Genomic DNA, 15,089 nt, shown 5'->3' on the forward strand with positions numbered 1-15,089 from the left:
TAAGAATATATTTAGGGGCCATCCATAAATTACGTCACACGAATTTAAGGACTTTTTAACACCTCCCCCCTTCCCCCTGACGTGACGTCACCCATTTTCCAATTTTATGGATTTATCATAAAATAAAAAAAACAGGTTATTCTATTTATTCTTATACTTATTGAATAATCTTTAATAAAATCAACATTTAGTTAAATATTAAAGTACAGAGACAACGACTGACTAGTCAAGAAATAATAGATACTTAATTATGCTAATTAAAAATACTTCAGAATACTACGACTTAGAAATTTATGACTGTTACACGGCAGAAGACAATTGTCAAGTAAACAATGTGAACGAATATAAGTCACTGCGCCGGCGCGAAGCATGTGCGACAGTCAGTCTTGCAAACAACAACAAGCGTGCATACGCAGCGGTAAAACACGCCACCGCCGGCAGAAGTAGCCGCGCGTGATCGGCGTGGTACAGTGATCACAAAGCTTTTGACCCTCGCCCCCCCCTTGTCACACAATGTCACTTCTGAATGATAACCTCCCCCCCCCCCCCCCCCGTTTAGTTGTGACGTAATTTCGTAATTTGTGGATGGCCCCTTATACATGTTTCAAGAATATACAGTGAAATTTTTGAAGAAAAAAATTAAATATTTTTTAAATTATAGTCGATCTCCAACGGCGCGCAAAAAAGGTCCTTCATTGCTGCCGTGATTCCGGCCTTCTACGTGGATGAAATCTAAAGAAAAAATTCTCATTAAACGAGATAATATTGTCTGTACGATGAAAAAAAATTATCAAAAAATGACAATATGGCGGCGTTTAAAAAAAAATAGTCAAATTTTATCCAAAATTTTGGTCGTTTTTGGCCTGCCAAAATTCGATTTAAGACCGTTTATTTCCAGTCCCATAATACTGGGGAATCTGCGCAAATTGGAGACTCTTATGGACTATAAAAAGTCATTGAAGACCTGAATGTCTGATTAGCATTAGTGAAAACTATTTCACAAGTCTGTTTAATATCTAGAAATATGTCTATCAACAAAAGTTCACCCCGGCACAGCCTTTCATGTATTTTTCTCACTACACTGATTATTTTGCCGAAATTTTTTGGCTGAAATTTCTAATATTCAATAGCCTTTTTGCCATTAATATCTTATCCCTCAACGGCGTAGCATTTTAATCATTGTGCAAATACGTTTTCTAGTTTTCAAATAAAATGTGAAAATCATTAGGATTCACAGAAGTGATTATCTAGGTACTCAATGAGTGTATAATTAGCTGAGTGCTGATTATTTCGTAGAATTTTGCTGCTAACTGTATATTATCAGTTTGAGGAGGAAAAATAATTCTACATTAAACTTGAATATGAAAAATCTAAGCTTTTATGATAATTGTATGCTTATCAATAGAGTACCGTTAACGTGTCGGTGTTGGTAATTAAATTGACTACAACCTTGTATATGAGTGTCTATTAGTGGAGCAGCAGTTCTTTGAAATGTTTGTTGAGTGGTTTGAGTAAATAAATGATATGTGTGCTCATATTACAAGGAAGTACCTTTCAATCGCTGCAAACTAGCTGCTCAATCGGTACTTAACTTTTCATATGAACATTTCTATTTATATAAACTTATTTACTCTCTGCAGCTCTTTACAGCTAATTGACGTTCTATTGATGACTTCAATTGAATAGCAAAAGTGAATTTAATTGGCTAAGCAGTAATGTAAAAAAATACTCTAATGCACATTTCAGCTAGCTTGTTTACTTTCTTTTTAAGCTTTTCTAAGTGGTCTGCTACTAATTTTTGAACACTTGAGGAGTACATTATTTACGTGATCAACACTGGTGGTCAAAGTTTACATTGCAAGTTTATTAATTTTTCTTTAATCATAAATGAAGAGATCCTCCGATTTAAAGCTAATTGTGGGGATGTATGAATTCATAGAACCTTTATAGAAAGCGCCCATAAAGCTTAAGATGGAGCCAATTCTTCCTTTATTGGAGCTTTCTACTGGAAGCTTTTTGTGGCCAACGCTATCACCAGCTTTAAGACTATGAAAGTTAAGAATTTTACGAATTTATGAAACGAAACTTTTTTTATGACTTTTATGAATCGAAATCGTATGATATTGCCCTAGATATTGTGATTCAGTGAAGAAGAACAGCAGCTAAATCTAATGTTAATTTGCAAATTGGTTACTTGACCGCTAGTGTACCTATATACTTGTATCTATCCATGTATTAGTATTAAACTTCTTTAAATGTTTCCAAAATTTGTTCTTTTCTACTTTAACCACTGTCAGTTGCAGCTTAATCAAGACTAACAGCGACAACAAATACGTTCATTTCTTCATATTGACATATTCTACATAAATACAAGTACTTGGCAATTGACACTTTTAATCTGGCAAAGCAGTGATTTTTTTGATGATAATGAATGTAAAAGACAAAAATAATAAATAAAACGTTAGTTAAACGAAATTGATAGAAAATAAGAAAATATGGTGAGAGCCCAATGCGTATGAGTAATATTGTAATAGAACTATAAATATATATTTTACGAATACTCATATTGTAAAGCTGCCAGCTATCAATATAGATGAGAAAAATTAATAAAAAAACGACAGCTCCAAAAAATTGCTAAAATATAAGAAAATATAAATTGAGTGCATCACTGCGTATGAGTAACATTTTAATGGATATTATTGAAATATCAAAATATTTCTATATAAGTACCGATATTTATAGCAGTTGAAGATATTATTACAAAATTTAGAAAATTATTGTTAAAATTCATAAAAACGAAATAAATATCATAAGAACGCCACTGCGAATTTTAATAAAATAACGAAAAATTTCTATACGTATTGACATTTTTCTCAATTTTAGTTTCGATTTTAGAAAAAAAAATAAAATAAATAAGCAATATTAATGAGAATCAACTAAATATAAAATATAAATGAAAACACCATTGCGTATGCGTAAAATTTTAACCAAAAAAATATATCTTTTATTATAAACAAAATTAATTTTAATGAAAAAAGTTAATCATAGTACGCCCAGAGTATATATTTTTATATTCTGCTACACTTCCTAGAACATATAATATATTTGTGGTAAGGGCTTCAAAGTGCTCGTCATTTCCATACTTTTTTCCTAGCATAAGCGTATATTCTAGATTATATCTTCCACTTAGTATTTCCTCAAAGTTCGCATTCACCCTTATTTTTAAAATTACCATTACCAATGCACTCATATTAGCTTTACAAAAAGTTATGGGCACTTGCTGTGTGCAGTAGCAAGCACAAAAAAAATATATAAAATAATAACAGTATAGCAGAAAGTTTTTAACTTTTTCAGGGGTTTTATTTATTTTTTAAAATCAATTTTAATTCTAGAATTTTAATATTTTTTTTAAATATGTCTTATGATAATATGATAAAAAATGTATCAGTTTTATAAATACATTGCGATTTTAAATATATTTTACATTTAATTTTTTAATATTTTAATGTAAAAATTGTATGCAAAAAATTAAATTTGTTAATCTTTTTTTTAATTATGAAATTTTAAAAATTTTTTCTTGAAAATTAATTTTTTTAACTATAAAAACTTTAAGCAAAAAATTAAATTTGTTATTAATGATATTAAATTCCTCTTTTTTTTATTTTCTATTTTATTTTTGAACAATTTTTTTTTACTAACATTCCACTGTGCAGCTAGAAATGGTCAAAGTGCAAGGATGCTGAGCATATGAAAAAGTTTATAGCAAAACTGATATGCTTATGTACATATCTAAGTTACTTGGCAAACGTTGGAAAAATAATGGAAACTTGTTAACGAGTTTCTAAGAAATTATTAAAAACAAAATATTTGAAGCAAAATTACGAACAATATCTATGTGGAGAATAAAATTAATTTGCTTTGTGGAATAAAAAGAGATCTCTTTACATTCCACAAAGCAAATTAATTTTCGTTTAAATTGTAAAATATTTTAAAATTTTCTAGAATATCAAATTAAAATCTAAGTAATTTGTCAAAAGATATCAATATTTTACCTTAAAATTATTTTTATACACTTCAATTTTTTCTACAACCTTTTTAATACTTACTCTATTAAGATCAACAAAAAAATCAGGTTTAAATATTTATTCTTAGCACTGACTTCAAGAAATTTAAAAAACTCCATGATTAATGACTTCAATATTGCATTAGGTAAGTGTGAGCAAACAGCTTGTAGATAGTTATAGCGTTGCCACCTTTTTTACAATACATACTCATACTTTTTGCATGCAGTGATTAACTTCTTGAACTCGTAAGAATTGACATTTCATGCTGCTCTACCGCCATTTCAGCAATATGCTAAGAGATTATTTAAATGAACTTTAGAACAGTCAGTTTTAGCATAACTAATCTGTAGAGTTAAGCAGTAGAATAGAATCTAAGTGGGGATGAGGAAGTGTCCAAAAGTTGGAAGTGAAGTAGATGGTTTAAAGTAGTTTATAAAGCGAAAAGTGTAAAATAAGATGGTTTTGGAGGATGGGATCGTGTGTAGAAGTTCACGTAAGTGAGGAAAGTTTTTGATTGTCATTCACTTGGGAGTGGCCAGAAACGATTCTTCTCCACATGACTCAAGCAGCTCACGACTTCCGGTTTTAGACCAAGTATCCTCTATTACAGCGGCCATATAAAGGAGCGCAAATGTGGTGTTGGATTTGTGGTGGTCCGTCGCCGAGTCCTGGCATTCACCCGCAATTCAATCCGCATAAAAGCGAGGTTCTTCAACATATCGTTTATTTGCGCCCCCGCCCCAACGGAAGAGAAGGACGATGTGACCAAAGATGCTTTCTATGAGCGCCTAGAACGCACCTATGAGCGCTGCCCCCGCCACGATGTAAAAGTCGTGCTTGGCGATTTTAACGCCAGGGTGGGTAAAGAAGGTGTCTTTGGCACAACAGTCGGAAAATTCAGCCTCCATGACGAAACATCGCCAAACGGCCTGAGGCTGATCGACTTCGTTGTGTCGTAATATGTAAAATAATAATATGTGTAAATATGTAAAATATTTTTTTATCTATAAAATTTTTAAATAAAAAAATTTCTAAAATTATATTTATAACGTTTTTAAACAATAAATTAAAAAAATGATTGAATGATATTTTCTAGTTTTTAACAAATAATTTGATTTTTCAGGTTGAATTCTAATTTTTTTTGTTTCTAGATTGCTGAATTGTCTGTCTTTTATATTTATAACACATTCGTATTTTAACACACCAGAGACATAGAAATTGCATGTCACACTGTGAACAGCGTTTTTATGTAATTTATATATTTCTCTTTTCATTTCTAATGCGGTGTGGGTATTAATAAAAGTTTTCACTTCACCAAAATAATGACAAATACTCAATCATATTAGAAGAGTTTGAAAGCAGAGCGGTAGAAAATGTATTAAGTTATAATGTGGGAAGCTTAAGACCAGTTTGTGTTATGAATTGCGGTTGGAAATGATACAAAGTTGAAAAAAATATAAATTTTAAGAACATTTAAAAATGTTAGTAAACGAATATAAGTAACAAATTTATTAATTTTTTCCATGTTTTCCAAAAATATACCAAATATATGCTATTGAGAATAGCTTTTTGAGAATGGCGACTTCTTAAAATATTTTTTTTCTAATTTTTGTATTCGATTATATTTAAATTTTCTATGTTATCATAAAATATTCCAATTTAAAAAATTATATAATTTTTTTTATCTAAAACTGTTTTACTATCTCAATTAATAGAAACTTCGTAATTTTATCGCAAGTCAGCTTAAAAATATATTTTAAATATTTTAAACTGTTTTCAAATAAAATTTATTTTAAAAACTAAAATATGTATTCCAACAATAGCTGAAGGCTGTTAAATTTATGTACACCTCCACTTACATAGTGAAAGTCAATTTAAATAACCCGCTTTAATTATTTTTTCAAATGTGATAATATTTTTTTATTATCGCTAAATAATTTTGTCATGTCAACATTGACAGCTAATCCTGTGTTTGATTATTCAACAGCTTTTTCTAAAGTTGAATTGAGGTAGCTAACCATGCATGCGTCGATGTAGTTGTGACTACGCAAAAAATAGGCATTCAAGCAGACACACTTACATAGAAACGCTTTCATTTTTAAATTTGTATGTACATACACAACATAAATTTACTCGTTTCGGTAAATTCGTATACTGGAGTGTTGACTTCTATTATTTTCCACATCAAATTTTTATACTCGTCTGGCCATGTCGACTGCGATATTAAAAATTTAGCATTGATTGATGCATAATAAATTAAAATAAAAAATAATTTCATCCGAAACATATTGGAGACCCAAAATTTACATTCCACAAAAATATAAAAAATGAAGCGCTTCCATAATACCGCTTGTTAAAATATTTGCAAACAATGGCTTATAAATTAAAAAATATATAATATTTTTAATAATATATAAATTTGTTTATTTTAAATATAAAGAAACTTGATGAAGTCTTCTTATGATAATTTTTTACCGAAAAAAATTTAATTCGAGAATTCTATCTATTCCCCTATCAATACTACTCTGCCTATCTGTGGTAATGAAAATTTTATGTGTAAAAATACCGCATTGCATACTTTACGGCGCTTCAAAAAAAAAAAAAACAAATCCTCTGAAAGTAGGCCCAAAATAATATTTATGAAAAGAGGAAGCTTTGTAACTGTTTTCCACATAAAATTCAGCAGACAGGTGCAATGAAACACATTTAAGCCACGCATAAGCTTAAAAGTGTGCATGTTAACGCAAACGGAGGAATATTTCAATTTGTTTGTAGTTTGCTGGTATTAGTAATCATACACGCCAGGTATAACATGGAATTGCTGTTAATTTATCATGCAGGAGCTTTTAAATGCAGTTCACCATTTGTTTGGATATCTATGAAAGCGTAAAAACTTTGGCCTATCTTTAGGCGCTGCGCACATTAATGTTGACACAAACTTTTAAAAAGGTATACACTAACATATTTTTGCTTGTTGCCAGAATGGCTAATTAGGCAACATTAGTTGACATCGCTGGACATTAATTCAAGTCTTACGCCCTTTCTTCCCCCTTCCCCTTCAGCTGTGCCTACCTTTTTCTATTCTTAGCAAAGTGTTTGGCAGAAAATGTGACAGGAAGCATGCAATCTCGATGATAAATGAGCGCATTTGTGAATGCTCAAGAAATGATTTATGACGCATTGTTACGCCTATGCTTTGTATCCCTTTTTTTGTACTCGGAATGGCGCAAAGTTGACATTGCTTTTATGCTTCACTGCAGACAAGGTCAGTGGACTTTGCACATCAACTTAAAGTCGAGCGATTTTAATAATATCTTAGAGATATCAGTAAATGCTCAGAGCTATAAAACACATAGATTTGTAGGAATAGGTTCAGGCACTATCTTTTTAGGATGAAGTTGTGACTTGGTGACTCTCCATCCCGGTTTATGTTCCTCTCGCTTACTATGTCGGATATAGGTATCCTACGTGTACCTCGGTACTTAGCTTATTTTATGTTCCCTTTCTATATCTTTTTGTTGGTTCTTGAACATTAAATCAAGTCAAAGTCAAGATAGTTTTAGACTAGTAGTTTCGTCTTGCTTGAATGTATGCTTGTCGATTATGGGGTTTCAAATTTCTTATTTAAATAAAATTTTTGCCCTCAGAGAAGCTATCGGAACTTTACTGGCTTTTCTGAATATTTAAGCTCTAAGATTTCGATAAGTGACGGGTTTTAGCGCTTCTTCGGTTGGTTTTGTAGTTTTTTTTTTATAACTTTGTGTCAGATCATGGGTTTTCAAATGGTAAATTTTAAAGTTTGAGGACTTTTTGGTTATTTATACTCTGACCAATGTTTTGAACTTTGACCAATGGGTTTTCGAATATCGGCTTTTAAAATTATTACATTATTTCTGAAACTATATACTATTTTTACTATTTGTTACTATGAAAGGTTAATGGGTTTAACGGACATCTTTTTCACGACGGAAACTTTTTGGGATGAATGAGTCTGGTAATATTCAAAGTGAAGTCATTTTTTGGCTTCTATACAACTCGCACTGACTTGCTGAACTCTCGGCTTAGCTTCTAAAATTAATCAATTGCAACACCTCCGCGCTCATAATCAGCTGCCAATCATAAGCGACGATATTGCCAAGGATTACAGGCGAAACATAACTGTGAACAGTCCGACGTAGTACAGTAAATATGCGCTTCATTATATGTCATGACATAACAATATTGCTTTTTCAGCACAATGAGTAGTTCAGCAAATCAGTCGCCCGCTGTGTTGAACTGAAATGACTTCCGAAAATTGCATGTTTTGTAACTTTTTGTATTTTTGTAGTTTTGTTCTGCGTAGTGTTGCCACCTTTTTTGTATATATATATGCTGAAATGAATATGCAAGAGCAGTGCCACAACAACGAGCCTTTGTGTATGTCAACGTGCAGAGGCGACAAGCAATTAAATGGAACTGCGGGTCATTGTTGTCCACTGTTACTGTTGTTTTTGTGTTTTGTATCTTTGGCATTTGAGCTTTCCCCCGACTTGTAGCTACATATGATATGACACGCAATGAAGTGCAACCATTGTTGGCTGTCCCTAAAGCTCGCAACACAGTTGGCTGCTGCTTTGAGGTGCAATGTATACAATTTATAAATGATTTTTCATATTTACTACACTTGTAGTGACGTGCTCAATCCTTTATGAAAATATAAATGGTATACACTATATAATAATTTGAAAATATTTCGGCGATTGACAGTTGCTGACCAATCAACAATTTGTTCGACTGTTACTGGCATATTTTTACCTCAATTAAACAATTAAACTCGAAAAAAAGCTGACCTCAATTTATGTATTGTCAATCAACGGGAAATTCGAGTAAATAATTCATGAATACATATTTTTGGCTAACTGTTATGGTGAGATGTTAAAAGTGGGATTAAACAATGTTTTAATTCTCATTTAGGCGAGAATGTGTGTATTATTTTGTTTGCTCATACTAACGATTTTGCACGATTTTCAAACGGTTTATAAGTGTTGATATTGGTTGATTTTATGGGGTTATATACAATTAGGAGGTCGAAAAAAAGGCATTTTTCAAGAATTTTTTCTAAGCAAACTATTTGGTTTATTGATTTGAAACTTGGTAGGTATATTATGACAACCTTAAACTATATTCACATATTTTTTATTGACAAAAATAATTATCGGGAACGTTGATATTGCCAATTTTGCAGAGGTCAGCAAAAAAGGCCTCTTTCGGTGAGCACGATACCTTTGGACTGGATTAAATTTTGTGTGTTTATACTCACATATATATATATATTATGAAAACGCAAAAAAAAAACGATTTTTTGAAAATCCTAACTGTATATAACCCCTTGACTCAAACTTGAATATTTATACTCAATTCTCTATGATAATAATCCATGCGAATACTTAATGCTAGAAAATATGATATCCAAGTATTTATAGCGTTTGGATTCCTTCAGTTATCCTTTATTCGTTGGAAGAGTATTTAAGATTTTTATATTAATTTAACTGAGACTTTTTTCCTACGATCTTTTAAGTATATGGGAAGCAAGTTCAAATAGTGAATTCCTTAAGCACTGGTATGTCTAATGAGTTAATAAGGGCATGATAAACATTGAGTATTCCGTACCTCCAATAAGTTTGTATACTTGCCCTGGTATGGTGTTTTGCTGTCATAGTTTACTTTTGTCTTTCAATTTAGTTTAATTAGTTTAAATATAAAATAATTGCCTTTTCACACAGGAGCTAATTGTTCTATTAACCGGTCTCTGCTCGATAAAAACGATGATTATGATCGATTTGCCATACAAAATTAAAATCTATAAAAATGTATAACAACTGATCTGTTATCGAATAGGCAGTAGTGTGAAGGCCAAAAACTGATTTCTCAATTAAAATTTTAATTGATCTATTAATTTGGCTGTGTGTTTTCACATACTATATATTGAGGCTATAAAATGTGGCTAACTGTATTTGGTCTCTAAAACCGTTCTTGTCATTCTGGTAGGTATGACATAGTAAAAACTGTCTGAAATATTGACAAACATTAGCAGTTGTATTCTACCTACTTAAAATAGACTCAAGCTAGATAGCTTATCAACATTTTTTTTTAATTTCAATGACTCTGTTTTAGGGCCAACTCTGTACATCATATATACTGCTGATCTTCCAACAGCTAATAATGTTTTGACATCAACTTTCGCGGATGACACAGCTTTAGTGACCCGTAACAAATGCCACATTATAACATCAAGAATATTAGCGGAGCACTTAAGATCTGTCGAAGAATGGCTAGCCAACTGGCGTATAAATGTGAATGAACAAAAGTGTAAGCACGTTACATTTTCTTTAAGACCAAAAATGTGTCCGGCAGTAAAAATGAACAATATTTTGGTGCACCAAGCGAATGAAGTTACCTATCTTGGTATTCACCTAGATAGAAGGCTTACGTGGAGAAAACATATATCTAGTAAAATAACGAGCATGAAGATAAGAGCTGCAAATTTAAATTGGCTTATAAATAAAAACTCTAAACTTAGCATAGACAACAAAGTGCTTTTATACAATGTGGTCATAAAGCCGATTTGGATGTACGGCATTCAACTGTGGGGTACGACCTGTGCAACTAATATCGATATAATTCAAAGGTTCCAATCGAAAATGCTTAGAACAATCACGTGCTCACCATGGTACATGCGCAATGATAATATCCATAAAGATCTTGGTATCCCTATGGTAAAGAAAGAAGTAGAGGACAGCAGATTGAAATATATATCTAAACTCCGTGATCACCCAAACCCATTGGCTAATGCTTTAGTACAATCCTGTTATCAATCACGTCTAAAAAGAAGAGATATGCCTGCATACTAAAGAGCAACGTTTCACCAAAACAACTCAATCACTTGGTTGAGCTTGTCTAGTTTTAAGTAGTTTTAAGATTTTATAACTTATTGTTAGGCTTTAAAGAGCAGATTCAGTAAATAAATGTATATTGAAAAAAAAAATGACTCTATAAAGCCGTTCGTGTACCATTTCTAGTACACAGCTTTCTATTCACTTCCAAGTGCACGGCAAATTTTTAATGCTCAATGTTAATTTTTTAAATGTTTCCGCTCTCGCGTTTTTCCCCATTACTTTCGCTTTACTTATAATAGGCACAGCACAATAATTGAATTAGGTAATAAAGTTTATTTTCATATCCTGTGGAAAAGTCTCTGAAACGAAAAGAACGCAGTAAACACTTTCTAATGACTGTGGGCTCTTGAAAGTTTTTATTTCAGACATTACAGGCAAATTCATATCAAAGTGACTTTCAAGGCTAAATTTTACATTATTTATATTTCTATTTTGTGCTTATGCTTGCTTTCTTTATTTTTTACTATATCTTGTTTCATGCATATTTTCCTTGTTCACTTTTTACTTTCGGTTTTCACTTGGTCAATGTTGTTTGCGCATAATATTATAATTGTGTTTCTGAGCGTGTCCTTGAAATGTTTGAAGCAACAAAGGTTCAAATGACCATGTTAGGGAGAGGAAATGCGTCTTTTTAATTCTAAACATATAAGGTGATATGACTTTTCGACAATCTGAATTATGACTTTATTTACAAAGGATATTCAGGCGACTTGAACATCCGAGTACGTTTATGCGGTCTTCAATGAAGTGGTCTATTTTAATAATATGTCCTCTTAGGGGTCACTCAAAATTGATTTGAAGACACTTAGGTTTATCTAACGGGAACAATAGCTAATAATTGTGTAGAGATGCAAGTGCCTCTGAGATACTAGGTCCTTGATCGAGATTTGAGCATTCGAAACATTCTAAGGAATTCAAAGCAATTTACAGCAAACTAAATGGTCTACAATCCCTAGCACCGTACAGTCAAATAGTGTTATACCTGGACGAAGAAACTAGCAGACAGGAAGTGGGTTAGGAGACTCTTATTTCTCTAAACAGAGTTTCCGATGATCCGATGTGTTATCAGATTTGTTAGTGGAACTTAAAATTCGAGCTCTTACTGTTTTAAAGATCGTTATAGGGGAATGAAAGTCGCACGGCAGTCGGTTCTACGTAACCAGAACGGAGCCGGATTTTTATCCGACCAAGGACTGTCAAATCGGCAGCATTTCGCAAAATTATTTAGGGAATTCTTTATGTCGCTACAACAACAACATAGCCACTGTTTGACTTTCAGGTTAATCTCTATATTAATTGTCCATCCTTATATTTTATTTTAAGTGCCTTTCAACAGTTCATAGAGTCTCTATTAAAAAACTGAGGCTACCATTGAACCTCTTTAATTAATATTGTGATCTAATCTGATGCTCTGACTAGAATGTTGTCTTTCTCTAAGTGAAGAATCTTATTAAATCAAAGTTTCTCAATATAGCCAAGTCCTTGAAATTATTTCCACATTAGTTAATCATCTTATCATAGCCATCTTATGATATCACATGCATTTTTACGGAGTTCTTATAGAATCTTAACAGTTGCTTTAAATATTCATTACACACAGTCATTCTCTATTCTCTTTACAGTTAACATTGCACGCATGCTAAACTTAGACTGGTCTGTTAAATTAACAGTCAAAGAGAGTAAGAGCCATGCTGCGAAGAGAACGTGATATATTTTCAGTTATAATTTGTGGTAAGTGAAATGCTTTGAAATTCAAATGAAAATACTCTGACTGTTGCCATGATTGATTATTAAATTATATAGGTATTTCGATATATTGTCAGACATTTAATGAAATTAATAGAAAATAGAAGATCATGCAGATTTTATTAGTCCTTTAAACTCTGGGTCTCTGGGAAACAAATGTCGTATGTAGTTGGTATTTGAAAAGAAGATCTCCGATTACTAAACCGTATTGTTTGAGTTGAATGATTCGGAAATGAGCTTGGGTCGACACTACGTCACATTTAAGAGGAATTGAGCTAAAAGAGTTGGGGTGTCATTTATAACGTTAGTTCTTCCGACTTTCCTTTAATACCTACTATTATTGATGGTATTTTCATTTTCTTTCTACTCCACACTTATGTCGCCACTCACCCACATACTTTCATTTGGCAGTCCTACTCATTTACCAATTAAAATCCAATCACAGTTGCTACTGTCTCCTACCGCAATCACAACGCCCGTCCATTATTTACAATAGAAAACGCATCCATTCTAACAACCATTTGAAGCAATGACCACAGCAACGACAATTGTCTCTTCTTGGCCCAACAAATTGTGCAGTATGTTGATTACACACACAGAAACTAGTCGTATATGAAGTATCAGCAGAGGAAACTCATTGTACGGCCAACAAGTTCTGCGAAATTTTGCAAACTTCGGGCGCGCCAAAGCGATAACCACAGTTTCGAATGTCAGTTAGTGGGACAATAAATGTCTGGTTGGCTCTGCGTGTCCTTGTGAGCAATTTATAGGGCACATATACGCGTGCAAAGTTTGGCTGCAATGAGCGGCGCCGCCATCGGACATGCAGCTGTGACAATGACAGACGTGCAACAAGAGCGAGTGGTAGCCACGCAGGCTGTGATATGTAAATGCGAATTGTTCTTTTTTTATATTAATTTTAGTAAAAATCACATCCGATATGTACTGCTTAGTAAGTCAATTATGCTTAATTTTATCACACCCGATTTGTAAGTCACAGCTGCCTAGACGCGAGAACTCAGTGTTTGGCCCGGCCGAACTTGACGACGTTTTCACCTACTTTGTATATGTTGGCGTGTAATTTTGCCAATTAATCGTAAAGAGCTTTATTTACAACAATGGTGTCTTTGGTGACCCCCACTGAAATTTTCCGCCAAACATTTTCGTAGAATATTTTAATCCTTAAATGTCCTTTTTTAAAGGATATTTTTTGATTTTCTCGAAAAAAGGGTCAAATTGACCCATAAAGAAACCAGTTAGAGGGTTAAGATCTTCCACAAAAATAATCCTCATACAATTCCACAATACAACTCTGACCATAAGAATTCTCTCAGACATTAACTTACAACATTTTTTTCATATAGTATAATGCTCCCATCGACCAAAAAATGAAAACTTTGACCCACTGTAAAAAAAAACTCAGACGTGCTGGACCATAAGTTTGTTCTACAAAAATGATCTACTCAATATACCCTTTCAGAATTATGGGGTCGCTATTCTGTTCCAAAAATGCTGTTGGACAGTGTTACCAAGTTCTTTCTTGGGTCATAAGTTATAGCGTTATCTTTATCTCTTTTCCGAAATAAGCTATCTATGTATGGGTGTATATTCATCCATCATCATCTTGTTTCAAATGTTGTCTCTCAGCAATGGTACATATTTTCGTACTAATCATGGCTTTCCTGCTTATTGTTGCTATTTCTGTTATTGCCTCTTACTTGGTATTTTCTGTTTTATTGTGACAGGATATGCACATTGTGAATGTTAAAATAATTTGTAACATCTACTTCGAAACGTGCGTTCGCTGCCGAAACATTTCTCCCTCATATACCTATATGTACATATAATACTTATATACTACATAAGCGCCTTATAAAGTTCCTGCACGTAAAGAAAAATTCTTAACCGAACTAATTTTATAAAAGCATATTTTGATCTACATAAGTGCGTACTTGCATATATATGAGCATAATCGAGTGTTATTTGGTTTGCATGTGTGTTTGTGTCGTTGTCTTCGTTTGCCTACTCATGTCTTTTTCGCTGTACTTCAATTTTTGCTGTAAAAGTTTTTCGTTATTGATTTGAAAGTATCGCAAAGTTATTTCACTTCTCTGGCTATACAAATACAGTATTCAAGTATGTACATATATATGTACATCTGCGTGTGTGTATTCTCACTCATTTACTTTTGTACATTTGTTTTTGTACTTTCGAAACTCTGACTTTTTCATGTGACTGCAATTCTTGAGTTCAAAAAATTATTAAATTGCATGTTATTGGAATATTACAAAAACGTAACCAATATTCATGATTGCTAAAACAGAAAAGGAAAATATAAAAAAGT

Source organism: Zeugodacus cucurbitae, chromosome 5 (genome assembly GCF_028554725.1).
Source record: "Zeugodacus cucurbitae isolate PBARC_wt_2022May chromosome 5, idZeuCucr1.2, whole genome shotgun sequence".
Classification (NCBI taxonomy): Eukaryota; Metazoa; Arthropoda; class Insecta; order Diptera; family Tephritidae; genus Zeugodacus; species Zeugodacus cucurbitae.